This window comes from Pteropus medius, unplaced genomic scaffold (genome assembly GCF_902729225.1).
Source record: "Pteropus medius unplaced genomic scaffold, Ma_sr-lr_union100, whole genome shotgun sequence".
Taxonomy (NCBI): Eukaryota; Metazoa; Chordata; class Mammalia; order Chiroptera; family Pteropodidae; genus Pteropus; species Pteropus medius.
Window position 1 is genome coordinate 304,791 of NW_024346824.1, and position 16,869 is coordinate 321,659.

The 16,869-nt window shown below is 37.0% G+C and overlaps 1 pseudogene; it reads right to left on the reverse strand.

Annotated features, from left to right (window-relative positions):
* Positions 1–7,482: 7,482 nt before the first annotated feature.
* Positions 7,483–7,601, reverse strand: LOC120614046 (uncharacterized; annotated as a pseudogene).
* Between the last annotated feature and the right edge of the window lie 9,268 nt (positions 7,602–16,869).

Consider the following 16,869-nt stretch of genomic DNA (forward strand, 5'->3'; position numbering starts at 1 on the left):
CCAGCAAATATATGGCAAGAGGCATAGAAGTAGAGTGATTTTTTTTTTTAAGCCAGGCTGAAAACTTTAATTGTCACTTTGACCTCCACATTGCTGGGAGACTTGGAATATTTCGCATATCTAGTTTAGTCAGAAATATATTGATCTTTTATTAACTTGATCTGTAAGTAGAAATTAAGGTCTCTCAATAATGAAATCTTCAATTTGTCACTCCCTGAAGTGTGAAAGAGACAAAGTTGGGTTATGTGGGGTCTGAAGATTATATAGTTTCATGGGGTGCTTTTTATAATGATTCTTCTTAAACACTGAAAAAAATATATTATTAAAAATGTAACTCAGTGAGTCCTTCTTTGGAGATGATGAAGAGGAGGGGGCTACACCTTGGAAGTACTAAGACTAGTTCAGTTACTTTGTACAACTTTGCATAAAGACGGCTATCTAAACCAATGCAAATTCAGAGCATTTTGATTATCTATAACTTGGAGGCAGAGATCAAAGTTTAAATGTCTCACTTACAGTTAAGTTTAGTAAGTCAGAGAGTCTGTGTTCTGAGAAGTTCAAATATATCCTTCCTGGACTTGAGTGAGTCATAGTTCACATCTTAGATTGTAGAGAGGTGGGCCAAGTGGAACTACCTACAACAAACTGGTCTCTCCTTGTTCTGTGGAGAAGAAATGATCAAAAAACTGACCTACAGTTTTATAATCAAGATATTTAGGATTATCTTTTTCAGTGAGATCTCATGGAGCTCTACAAAGCTGGCAATCTGCCAGGTTTCTTGGGCAGGACAAAAAGTGATGATTACTGAGTTGGGGTATGGATGTCGAGTGACTTGGAAGGGTCAGCACAGAAGGTTTTTCAGGGGGTCATCAAAATAGAAGGTCGCGGAGACACAGCATTGGCTGCTCTATTCCCCCAGCTCCTCAAAATTATCAACATCCTGAATCTCCTTTTCCTGGTAGCTATCAGAAATTCTGGGAAGAGAGGTTGTAAACTTGGTTGCAAAGAGGTGAGGTCCTTTTAAAGAAAAAAAGAATACAACGTTTGATAAAAAAGTAGGTATAGGGCCTTGGAAGTCTCTCCTGCAAGGAAGGGGAACTAAATCTTGTTTCATTAGCATCATAGTAAATATGTCTCTCTCCCTGCCTGAGATTTAGAAAACTTTCTTCTGTCCACTGTGTTTCTGGCCATCGGTCCTTCTGGAAGACATCGTTGAAAAGGACCGAAATCCACCATATTCATTCCTGCTGAGTGATGGCATAACATCAGAGCAGCAACCCTGGGTCATCATAGGAACCAGCCTTTCACTAGCTCATCAAAGTTCAACTTTGTAATGAGAGAAGCAAGTAGAACAGCAGGAACCTATCTGGAAAACATCGGGTTATTTATGACTATTTTTCCAGCATCCTCATGCTGGTTGCTCAGAGGTTGTTTGTGTTAGCTTCACAATGAGGTATGGAGAAGAGCCAAGATGATTAGGCCAAGCTCTGCTATTTATAACTTCCCACAACAGCAACATTTTCCTCCTTTTAAAAAAAATTTTTTTTATTTTCTAGTGATGGAACATCACCCTATTTTTATGATAGCCTCTGGCTTCCTATAGTGTGGCTAGAGATGACAAGGAGGCTATGTTTTCGAGTTGCCTTTTAAATTGACCCATCACTATATAACTGATATGATCTGATTTATATTTTGAAAAGTTCCCTCTGGTTGTTGTGGGAAGAGCTGATAGAGAGGACAAGAACAACAGCAGGCAGATGAGTTAGGGGGCCATTGCAGTAGGTTAAGGAAGACATGATAAGGATCTAGACTTGGTAGACAGGACTTCAAAGAAGAGGTTGGATTCTGGATACCTTTAGAAAGGAGAGTCAATAGGACTGCTAATGAATTGTATGTGGGCTGAGGGCTGGGGGACAGGCAGAAAAGAAGGATTCAAGGTTGCTTCCTAGAGTTTTGGCCTGAACTACCAGATAAAGTTTCAGAAAAGGGGTCTATGGGGCAAGTGCAGCTTTGGAAAAAGAAAATCAAGAATTTCCTTTTGATCATGACATTGACCAAATCAAACTCCATAGACTATCGGACGCCTATTCTAAACAATGCAAATGTTCACTAAAATATTCATCTATTTAAGGACAAGCTCTATAAATACCAATGCAAAAATATATTTATATGAATACATTTTATTTCTTTTACTCTGACCTGGAGAAGTCCATGTCCTGTCAATATCATAACTAGGTCAGTGTAACCGAATTCTACTTCTTCTGGAGACTGTCAAGTTTAAAAATGTAAATGTAAGAAGTTATCTCAAATGACAACCGTATTTGCAGGCCAAATGATGATATCTAAAAGGCAAGTCTCGAGATTTAATTATCAGCAATAGACAATTATGAAAGAGAATTTTGTTAAATGGGAAAAAGTCTTCCATGTGCCTTCTCATGAATTAATTGCTTGATTAATTAGTTGATTAGTATAGTAATCTCACAATCTCACATGCAAATAAAAAATACACTCAACTCCTTCCAAAAAGAGACAACGTATGTCCAGTTATGGCATCCATTTCTTCTATGGTTACATTAGTCCATTTAACAAACATGTAATAAGTGTTTATTATGTACCAGGTACGATGCTAGATTACAAGAACACAATTATGGTCAAAACATCTCTCCTGTCCCTATGGAGCTTGCAGCAGAGTTGGGGAAGATAGAAAAGTAAACACATAGAGACTTCCAACTTCAGCCATCTAGAACACTAGACAACCAGAAAATGTTCTTATGATAAACACTTAGAAACACCAGCTAAAATTTAAGGAAATGCTCAACTGAACTTATAGGAATAAAGAGAAATCTCCAGGGTCCAAAGTAAAGAGAGAGGTAAAAACCATAGTGGTAAGCATGAGAGCAGATGACGTAGCTATCCTGGGGGAGGCCTTAATACCAGTAATCTAAAATATTCTAGGAACTATTTAATGTGGGAGGGGACACACAGGGCATGAACACAAGAAAGTGAGAATCATTCAGTGTTATCGTGAAGACTGGCTACCACAACCTACCTGACAAAGCACTAGACCAACAGAAGAGCTGGCCAGTGACAAGAGAATGCGGATTGAGTTGGGGGGGAGAGAAGTCATAAATACTATAATTAGTTCCATGAGTGAGGACTGTCGCTCTACCTGTATTTCCCTCCTTTCTGTGTCATGGATATTTTCTCTATTTTATTGAGGTATAATCTGTTAGGTATAGAAAATATACATATTGTTCTCTGTCCCTACTTCCTGGCACAGAGCTCCTAAAATCCTCGTACTTTCCTAAATAATAAGAGCCTTAGAAGAATCTTTTGTTCTAATATTTGGTCTTTGACCCCAGTTTCTGACACAGAGTTCCCCAACCCCTTGGAATTTCCTGGGTGAGAGCAGTGTCTTTTGTTCTAATGAGGTGACTCTTGCATGGAAGCTGGTCACCAGAAAGACCAAGCCATGATTAGAAACTTGAAACTTTCATCTCCACACAACATTCTCCAGAATTGGAGAGAGGCTGAAAATTGAGTTAATAATTGATTATGCCTATACGATGAAGCCTCCCTAAAAATCCCAATAGTATGAGGTTTGGAGAGCTTTTAGTTTGGTGGACACATGGAGGTGCTGGGAGGGTGGCACATTCAGAGAGAGCATGAAAATTCCTTGTCCCTTCCCCCATACCTTGCCCTATGCATGTCTTCCATTTGGTTGTTCATCCATATCCTTATCGTACCTTTTATAATAAACTGGTAAAGAATAAGTAAAAGGTTTTTCTGAGTCCTGTGAGCCACAGTAGCAAATTAATCAAACCCAAGGAGAGGGCTGTGGGAACCTTCAATATTAATCAGTTGGTCAGAAGCAAAAGTGGCGACCTGGATTTGTAATTGGTATCTGAAGGGGGAAGCAGTCTTGTGAGACTGAGCTCTTAACCTGTGTGATCTGACACTATTTCCAGGTACATAGTGTTAGATTTGAGTTAAATTGTATGACACTCAGCTACTGTCACAGAGAATTGTTTGCTGTGGGATGAGACTGGGAGGAACTATACCTGGTTTCAGAAGTGTGACTAAAAGTAAAGGAGAAACACAGGAGGAAGACTAGGTTTTTTTCTTCTCAAACTTACATATGAAGAAAGTCAGACATATTTAAAAAACTTACATATGAAGAAAGTCGGACATATTTAAAAAGTGATTATCCTTCTCTTCCCTTTTCCCTTCCCCTAGAATTGTGTATACTATGGTTTGGTGATGGTTCAGTCTGTCATTTTATCCACAAGTTGCAAAATATGGAGGGGATTATGAAGGAACCAGGAAAGGAAAGGATGCCATAATTAGACATGGGTTGTCTCCTTTTGGAAAGAGTTGAGTGTATATATATATATATGTATATATATATAATTTTTTTTAGGCATGTGAGATAATTATATTGTTAGGCAGAGGCATTTAAAAAATTGTATATGGGATGAAAAAGAGTGGGAGGCCATTGCTTGGCAACCCATAGTTGGAATGCAGAGAACTTTTATTGTTTTTCTCTATCCGCATTCTATGTCCTTATTTTGTACAACGCCTCCTCCCTCACTGCATATTGGCTTAATGGGAATGTCAATTATTGTTCTCTGCCCTTCCCTAGTCAGAGGATGGCCTCCAATCCTAACTAAACTAGTTGAAAGTGCTTTCTCTGGAAAATATTTTAGTGGGAGACAGGAGGAAAGAAACCTCTTGAAGCTGATTCATTCTGGGGTATGAATCTGAAGAGACTTTCTATTTGTTTCTGTTGCCTACATATCCAGAACTGCCCTGATCCCTGAATATCTTGATACCTGGGTGCTCAGGTTGTTTTTTGACTTTGTGAATTTTTCTATTTTCTTTCAATAAATTCCTTTATGTTCCCCTTAAGTTACCCAGAGTTGGTTTCTGTTGCTTGTAGCCAAAGGACTTTAAGTAGTAGTTGGTCCCTTAACATTAAACTCAATTAGGAGAGCCCCATAGCAAAATGACATTAAACTCAGAATAATAACATAGATAGCAAAGAGGACCCCAAAATGAGATGATATTTAGTGATCCAGCTTTATCAACATATGCATGTAGCATTTTTCTCCCCTGACATACTGCCATAGAATCTGGATTGGAAAGGTCTTAGGAAGGGTACCAGTTGCTGATACGCTGTATTCAGAACCACTAGCTAGGGTATGGCCTTGCAGGTTTTGCACTACAAAAAAACTCCAGGGACTGCCATCCACATAGATTATGACGTGAATGGTGTCATTGGTGTTGCTCAGTACAGTAACCTGTTACCCACCTCTCATAGTCTTTGTTGCTGATTTTGGCTTTTCGTGACAGCCTCATGCAGCCTCCACCTTCTCTTGAATTTTTCAAGTACACAGTTGAGCTTCCCAGCAATCAGTCAGGACCATACCAATCCATCAGACGGGTTTGTATGTATCTGAATCAAAAAGGAGACAGAGATCAAGATTTTGTTTCTCAGGAGGTTCCTGGGAAATCAGTGGATACACTAAATGTTTGTGTTCCCCTCCAAATTCATATGTTGAAGCCTTAACCCCCAGTGTGACTCTTTGTGGAGATGGAGCCTCTAAGTTAGTAATTAAGGTTAAATGAGGTCATGAGGGTAGGTCCCAGATCTGATAGGATTAGCTTCATTATAAGAAGAGACATGAGAAAACACGCATTTTATCTCTCCCTCTACACGCATGAATTGAGGAAAGTCCATGTGAGGATATAGCAAGAAGGTGGCTGTCTGCAAGTAAGGAACAGAGTTCTCACCAGAAACCAAATTGGCCAGTACTTTGATCTTAGATGTTCCAGCTTCAAGAAGTGTGAAAAAATTAATTTCTGTTTTTAAAGCAACCCACCCTATGGTATTCTGTTATGGCAGCCTAAGATGATCAAGACAGATTTAAACAGATAGGTGGAGGTATTAATGAATTTCATTCACCAGAAGCATTGAATCCCAAACCATGTCCACTTGAGCCACCTTGCTACATAAAAAAGTTAAAATGAATTGATTGGATGTCTGTTTGTTGTGGTGAAGGATAAGTTAATAAAAAATTTGAGAGAGACCAGAACCAACTCTATGTTTTATGTTTTCTTCACACACAATCCATAAATATCTTGTCACTATAGCAAAGTAACTATCACAACACACACACACAGATGCACAAACGTTAAAACAGAAATGATACTAATCTTTAGGAAAATGCAATCAAAACTACAATGAAATATCACTTCACGCTTACTAGGACTGCTATAATAAAAAAGACAAACAATAACAAGCATTAGAGAAAATATGGAGAAATTTGAACCCTGATACATTGCTGGTAGACATATAAAATGGTGCAGCTACTTTGGCAGTTCTTCAAAAAGTTGAACATGAAAGTTGCCATATGACCCAGCAATTCTACTCCTAGGTATATACCCAAGAAAATTGAAAATATATGTTCATACAAAAGCTTGTACACAAATGTTTATAACAGCATGATTCATAACAGCCAAAAGTTGGAAACAAACCAAATGTCCATCAATTGATGAATGATAAATAAAATGTGGTATTTCTATAAATAAAATGGTATTCAGCCATAAAAATATGAGAGACTGATATATGCTGCAACATGGATGAGCCCTAAAAGCATTCTGCTTGCTGAAAGAAGCCAGACACAAAAGGCCACGTATGTATGATTTCATTTAAACAGTGTACAGAATAGGCAAATTCATATAGACAGAAAGCAGATTAATGGTTGTCAGGTGATAGGTGGGGCAGAGGGGGAACGATGCTAATAGGTATGGGCTTCTTTTTGGAAACATTCTAGAATTAGTGGTGATGATTGCACAACCTTGTAAACATACTAGAACTACTGAACTGCACACTTAGAAGGGTGAATTTTGTGGTATGTGAATTATATCTCATTAAGGAAGACCAAAAAGGATAACAAGCTGACTCTGTGCTTATAGGCCTTAAATAACCAGACATTTGGTAACATCATCATACTTTGCATTTTTTACCGAAATGTTAAGCAAGAAGGAATTACTCAGAGAACAAGGAGAGATGATTATAAATTATGAAACATTAATTTTCTAAAAATCTATATTGGATACAATGCTAATTATAAATATAATACAAAGTTCTCAAAATGCAAACAATACCTAAACGTATAATGTGAAAAATCAGTTTCTTATAATCTAATTATTATATGAGTTAATGTATGCTAGCAGTTTAACAAATCCTAACATTTTAAATACCTAATAAATAAAAGTTTATTTTTTACTTCTGAAATCCAAAACAGGATTTCATCACTGACCAATAAACTGTTCTCTTCTAAGCAATGATTCAGGGACCCCAGCTCCTTCCCTCTTCTCAATCTTTTTTTTGGGAGGGGGGTGGCGAGGCAACCCTTGGTTAACCTCACAGATTGCAAGGATCCTGTCAGCTTAAAATCCCTTATTTTTTATTTTTTATGCTTACAGCACCTGGTCTTCCTAGGTGGTCTCCCATCCAAGTACTAACCAGGCCCAACCCTGCTTAGCTCCCGAAATCAGACAGGATCAGTCTTGTTCAGGGTGGCATGACTGTAGACACCATCTTCTCAATCTTGATTGAACACAGAGCTTTCAAAGTTGACACAAAAGGAGAAGAGCATGGAGAATTGTCCATGAATCCACCCATCAGACCTCAGGCACATGGCCACACCTATTTGCAAGGAAAGCTGAGAAAAGGAGGGCCCAAGAGGAAAAGGAAAGAGATTTATTGATTTGTTGACCAATGTCTGCCACACCTGGCCCATGAATAACTCTGTCAACAGTTTAGAGCAAAGTCCTACAACTCTTTTTGTATGCATACATTAATATGTAATAGTACTTTTAAATGAAAATGGAATTATACTATACATACTATGCATGAGTAGGTTGATTCAGATATACATTCAGAATATGTTGATTCAAATCTTTTAACCTCAAGCAGACATTACCCACTGTCATTCATGCTAACTCAGATACTACTCAGCACACACTCTCTCACTAGCCTGTGCAGATAGCTAATTCCAAGTAGGAAGAATTGAATGGGGGGCTCACAGCTCTGCTGAGGTTCATCTTCCTATAGAGCTGTCTTCTTTACTCCTTCAAAAGAAAAATGTATATTCTCTGCTTTTTTATTTATCTGTTATTTTATATTAAGTTCTGATGCAGTTAATTCTCCTCTTTATTTCATGGTACATTACTGTCATTGGTCCATGCAATGCACTTGCTTGCTTTTTCTTCCTCTTTCTTCCTCTCTCTTTATATCTATATATCTACTGAGATATATAGATATCTATATATCTACTGAGATAGATAGATATAGATTACATATAGATATAGATAAATGTCTATCTACTTATAGAGATATCTTTTAATTCCATAACCTACTCCTTTCCCACCCCATAGAAAACCACTGTAATGTGTATCTTTTTGTATCTTTTTGTGTTGTTGCAAAATATATTGTTTTGTGTTTATATATTTTAAATTTGCACAAGTGGTTTGTATTTATAACTTGTTCTGACTTTTTAAAATCAGCACTGCTTTTAAGTTCAAGATTCATCCATGTCGTTAAGTGTATATCTAATTATTACTCCCAATTGCTACATAGCACTTCATGGTATACTTTCACCAAATTTTACATTTTTCTCCAAAAATGACAAAACCAGATTGTCTTCACTCCTCTGCACCACAAATAATGCTGCAATGAACATTCTTGTTGGGTTTGTATGGGAATTTCATTGAGATAGACAGACTCAGGAGCTGATTTGCTGGGTCATTAGATACATATCCACATTATTGGACTATGTGCCACCGTATTGCATTCTTGAATAGTATCACCAGTTTTTATTCCTTTCATGAAGAGTTCTTATTTTCCCAACAAAGCTCATCATTATCTCTCTAATTTTTGCTATCTGATTAGAGGTAAAGCAATACCTCATTGTGAATTTATATTTTTCTGATTATAATTTAGTTTAGACATCTCTTTATATGCTTATTACCCTTCTGAATTTCCACTTCTGTGTGCTACCTATTCATGTCCCTTTCTATTTTTTAAATTGGAGTTGCTGTGTTTTTCTTGTTGATATGCAGGAGTTCCTTGTTTTTCCAGATCAGGGATCAATAAACCTTGGCGCAAAGACCAAATCCGGTGCACCTCCAATTTTTGTAAATAAAGTTTTATTAGAACACAGTCATACTCATTCACTTACTGTCTATGACTGTTTTCCTGCTACAATAGTAGAGTTGAACAGCTTTCTCAGAAAACATCTGGACCACAAAGCAAACCTAAAATATGCACTGTTTGGTCCTTTACAGAAAGACTTTTCCAAACTCTAAATAATAATCTCTCATTGGCATTAGACATGGAAACTATTTTTTCCCATTTTATCATCTTTTCTCTTTTTCTCATCATTTTCTCATTTGCCCATACAGTTTTCCATCAAACAAAAAATCTAAATTCAGAAGAATGTCACCTATGGTAAAACACAAAATATAAAATATACTTAATGCATGGGGTAAATTTGGCTAAGGAGATTCTCAGACAGAATATTCAAAGTGCCAACTGGTTTTTTTTTAGTTATCAATGATAACATATGGAAAGAGAAAGGTAAGTTAAAAAGGGAAGTGGTCAGCTTTTTAGAAAAATTTAGAGGATATATGAAGGGCTTGGGACAGTCTTTCCAGCCATGAAAAGTTTTTCAAAGGAAAAATACTATTAAGATAAAGATGGTGAATGCATTGTAAGACTCTTTGTTAAGATGCTGGAATGCCTCTTAGACTTTTTCTTACTAGACAAGAGAGCTTTCAAGAGCCTTACTGGTGTCTCCTATAGTATACTGTATCTCAGACCAAGGTAGAGAGTGCCTATCTCGAAGACATTTGTGGGTATGGCTTTTGAGAGTCTAAATAAAATTCATAGAAAACACAGAAATTTAGGAGAACTGCATTTGTAGAAGCATCACCAGCTTCAGGTAAAAAGGACGGTTCAAAACAAAAAGAGCCCTCAGAACTACCAACTTTCTATGAGCAAGAAGCAGGCTGTGAAAGCTACACAGCAACAAATTTGAGCCAGTTTTTATGGGAAAGGAAGGATGACTCAAAGTGAAGAACCAAGAGTCTAGAAGGCAGAGCTGAAAGCCAGAGAGAATCACTCTCAGGGAGAACTGAGTCCCAATCAAAGAAACAGAAAGTTGTACCTAGCTAGAATTTCAGAATTGTTATGGAACGCTGACTGTTATGTGCCTCCTGCTTTCCCCTTTTTGAACAAAAGCAATTATTGCAGTTATCTTATCCCCATACCAACATTGTAGGCTGTATGTTCTAGACAACTTGATTATTTATTTCACAGATCATCAGATCAAGAGGAATCACACCCAAGGAGCCACATCTGAAGAGCCTCATCCACACCTAGACTTCATTTAGATGATGAGATTCTGAATTTTGAACTGATGCCTTAATGTGATGAGTGAGTTCTGGGAGGGCGAATATATTTTGCATATTCAATGGGGATGTGAATTATGTTGGTTAGAGGGTAGGCTGTGGAAAATAGTCTTTAAATGTGTACACCATCGGTCTCTGCTATATCTGTACTATGCCTTCTTTTTTCCTCCAAAATTTTGTTGTGACTTTTTTCTATCATTTCATTAAAGTTTTGTCTATTTTATTACTCATCTCAAAGAATCAACTTTTGGCTATGTCAATCTTTTAAAAATCACACGTACTTGTTTTTTGCTTATTTAGTTTCTCTTCTTATTTTTATTCTTTCATTACTTTTATTTCCTTCGGATTGGTTCTGTTGTTCTTTGTCTAACTACTTAACTTTAACACTTAGTGCTTTAAATGTTAGCCTATCTTCTTTTTTAATATAAGCACTCAAGGCTATGCATTAAATGCATCCCATAAGTTTCAAAATATAGTATTTTTAAAGTCATTAGTTTTAAATATTTTCTGATTTCCTGTATGTTCTTGGATCAGTTTAGCAGTATGGTTTAAATTTTCCAAACATACATGGTATTTTAAGTTGTTGCTGTTATTGTCTTCCACTTATAATGTAGATACGTAATACGGTAAATATAATACTGATCCGTTGTTATTTGAGACTTATTTTTCAACAAAAGCATTGTCTACAGTATGGTCAATAGCACCATGGAAATAAATGCTTGACAAAAAGTATATATTCTCTAATAGTGAGTGAAGTTTTCTAAATATGATCTATTAAATCAAATCTTTTTTTAAAAAAACTACTTCTTAGTCTTGGATCCCCCATCATAACTGTATGCTATCTGTGACATCTTTTGTAGAGGGTCATCCAGTTTTTCCTTTCTTTGTTAATGTGATTTGAAATATTTGAAAAGTTTATGATATAGGCAGAATGTTTGATATTAAGTTATGAATTTGTGGAGTTTTATACCTTATAGTTTTTCAATATTTTAAGATATTGGTATCTGATGCTCTCTTTATAGAAACAAATTGACTCCAAATTTTAAGCTGGAAAGTCATTGTAAAATTGTTCAGAAAATTATTATAATCATGTAATTTATAGAGTTTTTTCAATACTTAGATTAAGAATTATGTACAGATTGTTCATAGTGTCTGTATTCTGATCCTCAAACAAAAATAATAAAACACTGGTTATAAAAAAGTACAGTCATGGGGATACATTCTGAGAAATGCATCACTAGATGATTTTGTTGTGCAAACATCATAGAGTATACTTACACAAACCTAGACGGTATAGCCTACTACACACCTAGGCTATAAGGTATATCATTGTCCTGTACGTGGTCCATCACTGACTAAAAGGTTGTTATGCAGCACATGACTATATATGTTAGCATAGAAACAGAGTTCAGAAAGTATATATGGGAATTTTAGGAAATTTTAATTTAGTGAAGAAGGTATAGTCTACTTAATAAATGGCACTGGCACAATCAAATATCTATCTGGAAGAAAATAGGATTGGACTCCCAAACTCACTATATTCAGAAATAAATTTTGGATGTGTTAAAGTTTAAAGGTAAAAAAATATCTTTAATAATATTTTGGAGTTCAAACATATAACTTAAGTTTTAGAAAGACCTTTATAAACAAGAGAAAAACTAAGAAGGTCAAGTACAAGTTAGAATTATTTGCCCTCATGAAAATCCTTTTTGACAAGGGAAAAGATAACGAAGCCAAAAGGTAAGTGATAGTTTGGAAAAATGTATGCAGCGTATGGAATTGAAAAGAGGTTAATACCAGTAATATACGATGAGTCTATAAATTTTATTTAAAAAACAATTCAACCATCAGCAATGGGGCTATAGTTCATTTCATTAACCTCTCTCTTCTAAGTTTCCCCTCATGAGGAGGGGCCTGTGAGAACTGCAGAGGGGATCTCTGAGCAGTGCAAGGTATGGACTATGTTAGCAAGAACTGGACTGTGTGCACAACTTTGTAGATTTACCTTCATAAAGAGAACTGCTGTGAAGTGTATGGGTAGCTGACAGCTTTCACCTGCCATACCTTTGGGATTTTCCATAGCATTCATGCCAAGGCACACTCTACCTGGGTTAATCCCAGCCAAGGACTGAGCCCAGCGGCCATGGCTGAGCGAGACCATTGCTGCCTCATGTGGGACTTTTCTAACGGGAAATCAGCCTGGCCAAGGCTTTCTCAGAGCTGCCTGCACTGCACTCTGAGGCTCTTTTTATCCAAGCCTCCTTTCACAGGTGTCAGTTATGCATCATGGCCTGAAGTTTATCCTCACATACTCCTGCTTCTTCTCATCTTTATCTTTCACAGGCATTTCCCCTCCCTTGAACTTTTGATTCTATCTTTGGCATCTACTTGCAAGAGGACTCACATTTACACAGCTTCTAAGTTTTGGGGTGATTCATCAGCAATAGATAATGAAACAGATAAAGTTTGGTATGGATGTTGCCATAATAAAAGCCTAAAACATGTGGCATCGGCTTTGGCACTGCATGGCAGACAGAAGCTGGAAGGGCCTGGAGGAGAAAGGCCAGAGGGCCTCTGTGAGAGTGTTAGGCAAAACCTGAAGGGCCTGGAGGAGGTCTTTGGTGGGGCACAAAGGAAAGTGAGGACAACGTTACTGAAAGCTGGAGAAAGGGGGATCCTTTCCCAGAAAGGTTGGCAAACTGTCACGTGAGGTAATACAGAAAATGAGAAATGTCCCTAATGTGTTCAGTGATCTAGCCAAGGAAATTTCTAGGCAGAAAACTGAAAGAGCTATCTACTTTCTACATGCTGCTTATAATAAAATGTGAGAGGAGAGAGATAAACTAAAAAATAAACTTAAATATAAAGGAGACCACATATTGTATGATTTCATTTATACAAAATGCCCAGAATAGGCAAATCTGTAGAGACAGAAAGTAGATTAGTGATTGCCTATGGCTGGGCAGTAAGAGTTGGAGTGAAATGAGGAGTGACCACTAACGGGTAACAGGTTCCTTTCTGGGGTGATGAAAATGTTCTAAAATTGATTGTGGTGATGATTGTACAAGTCTGCAAATATACTAAAAACCATTTAATTATATACTTTAAGTGGGTGAATTGCATGGTGTGTGAATTATTACTGGGTTTGAATATAAAACTGGTTTTTATTGTCAGCTTCTCCAGATGGTAAATGATTCTAAAATTAAGAAATGCTCTTGGCAAAAATAAAGTCCAAGACACTGTCATGAAAACATTATCTAAAAATGAAGTTAAGGGTTAAGACTTCAAAAAGATCTAAGGAGATCACTCCAAAGATGTTATTTCACCATAGCAATCCCTCAGGGAGCCCAAGGTAGAGAAGAAATTATCTAAAAAAGAAAGTTGGAGAAGAGCTGTTTGAGCAGAGAGAAAAAGTGTGAAGGCCCAAAGGTGAGAGAAAGCTGGGCAGGGCAGGTTCCTAAGATCTAGGCAAGATCGGTGTGGCTGGACACAGAGACTAGAGGGAAGTGATAAGAGATTGAAATGAAATGCTAATTATAAATTATAATTACAATTATAAATATAAAATACTAATATAGTTCATAAGAGTTTGCAAAATCGGAACCCTGCTGTCTCTTTCGCTTCAATCTCTTATCATTTCCCTTTAGTCAGAGTGTGAAATCAAAAACCTAGCCATGGGATCCAAAATCCACGGTGAAAATGAACAACTCTCAGGCAATTGCACTAAATAGAGGTAGATGATATTTCTTTGTAGAGACTAGGAACACTGGAGGAAGAGTAAGATTGATGGGGAAAGGTGATAAGTTCTATTCTGGACATGCTCAGTTTGAGGTGTCTATGGGATTTCCTGAATATGCAAGTAGACATATAGAACTGGAGCTTTGAAGATAAGTCTGGCCAGGAGGTATGGAGTCCTGAGATTGAAAGAATATAAAATGAGAAAAGGGTCAACCAGAGCTCCTGAGGGACCACATTAACTGTGAGTTACAAGAGAAGCCAGAAAAGGATATTTAGAAGGAGCAACCAGAGGTAGAAGAAAATCAGAAAAGTATATGGTTCAAGAAAGCCAAGGGAAGAAAGTGTTTCAAAAAGGCAGTGATTACCTTTACTTATGCATCAGGAAGAGACCAAATTAAGAGATAAATTAAGAAGCTCTTAAAATAGCTCAGGCAAGAGATGATGGTGGTTTGGAGTAGGGAGCAGTAGAGAATGTGATAAATGGTGAGATTCAGAATATATTTTGAAATTGGAGCCCACAGGCTTTTTGACGTATTGGAAGCGGGACGTGAAATGTTAATTATAAATTATAATTATAAAATGCTAATATAGTTCATAAGAGTTTGCAAAATCTGAACCCTGCTGTCTCTTTCACTTCAATCTCTTATCGCTTCCCTTTAGTCTCTGTGTCCAGCCACACCGATCTTGCCTAGATCTCAGGAACCTGCCCTGCCCAGCTTTCTCTCACCTTTGGGCCTTCACACTTTTTCTCTCTGCTCAAACAGCTCTTCTCCAATTGTTTTGTTTGACTAACTCTTACTCATTCTTCTGGTCTCAGATTAAATAATGATTAAATAACATTTCCTCAGGGCAGCCTGCCCCAATCTCCCAGATTAAGTCAACTCATGTGGTTAGTCTCCTTAATCTTCTGAATTTCTGTTTGGTTGCACTTTGCTTGTGATTCTTGTAATTATTTTGTGGAATATCTCTTTCATGTCTGTTTTCTGCACTAGATTGTTCGCTCTATGATGACAGACTGTGCCTATTCTATTCACCATTGTATCCACAGTGCCTAGTAGTGCCTGGCATGTAGTTAGATGCTCACTAAGTATTTCTGGACTGGCTGACAATTGGGGAAGGCCCAAGTAGCATTTGGGTACAGGATAGAATTGCCTGAGGCTATACCCCAATCTCTTTCCTCCTTTAAGGGATCTTATAAGGGCCAAGGGAAATGGAAATAATCGATAACTTCATTCACTGTCTAGTACAATATGAAAGAATACTTATCACCATTTTACTTATTAGAGTGAAAAATTAGAGAAAAAAAATTCTCCTAAATATGAAACGGGCTTCATATATTACACCAGTAGTTTAAAAATATTATCTAATATAGCTAATCATTATTTTTCAAAACGAACACTGCATGGGGCTCAATATGTAAAATGCATCAAAATGGGGGCTATTCTAGTTGAATGGGGAATGAGACAGAGCTTGATCTCTTAGGCCTCCCCAGTTTTCTCTTTCCCTTCCCATTCCCCATTTTTCTGTCCCTTCTCCAAATCTTGAAGGTTTTCCAGTTCTTCCTGCTATTATCTCTTTTAAAGTCAGAGCATTGTTTCTGCTTAAGTTTCCATGAGGCACTCCCAAATACATTCTTGTGTTGTTAAGCTGGCTCAAATTGATTTTCCGTTACTTGTAATTTAAAACAAAAACAAAAACAAAAAACCTTAATATTGTTGCAGCTTGAGATTCATTTATGCAATGGAAAGAGAACTGGCTTTGGAGTCAGAAAACTGATTTCAAATGTAGGTCGTGACTTTGAGCAAGTTAACCATTTTCAACTCAGTTTTCTCATCTGCAAAGAGGATTATGCTTAACTTTTGAGAATATTTTTTAGAAATACTAATTTATTAAAAGACTCAGTATTCAGTAGGCTCTCAACGAATGTTAAATGAGTAAGATTAAAGTCTATTAGAAGTCGCTCCTACCCTGTCCAAATGGAAGGGATGGATAACGGGATTCAGGGCAGCCAAAATTAGCAAGGCTGCCATCTTGTGGCAATATACTGACATACTGTCCAATGTCATTCAGCACATTTCAAGATGTTCCAGAACCTAAAGCTACATAAAAGGGTGGCAGAAATACCAGAGAGACATTGGAATAAAGATAACAACTAAAGACATGACACAAGGGTAATTCATCATTTGAAAGAGCAAGGGAATAAAGAACCTAAGACTGAACTTTTAGGAACTGTCACACGCAGCAGAAAGGGACAGAAAGAAGTTACTAATGAAAGGAGAAGTGAACAAGCAGTTTAGTGTATCATTTAAGCCAGAGTTGACATATACATTTGCACTGATAGCTAACCAGATCTTGTCTTTTGTTTTTCAAGACTCAACAGCCATTAATACCAGCCAGCTGACACCACAATCCTTATAATGCCATTGCCAGGTTATTCAAATGCTATCCTTCCTCTTAAATAAATGCTTCACCTTCCTTCTACACTGTATTAAAATATACCACTGGTATGAATTTTAGTAAGTATGAGGCTACTGCATGTCCAGGGTTATCACTACTCTATTTACCACTCAGAATGCTGTCTGATACAGTTACAGAATCTCAGCCAGAGATTCTGCTTTCTAGGGTCACTTCTATGACCAAATCTTTTAGATT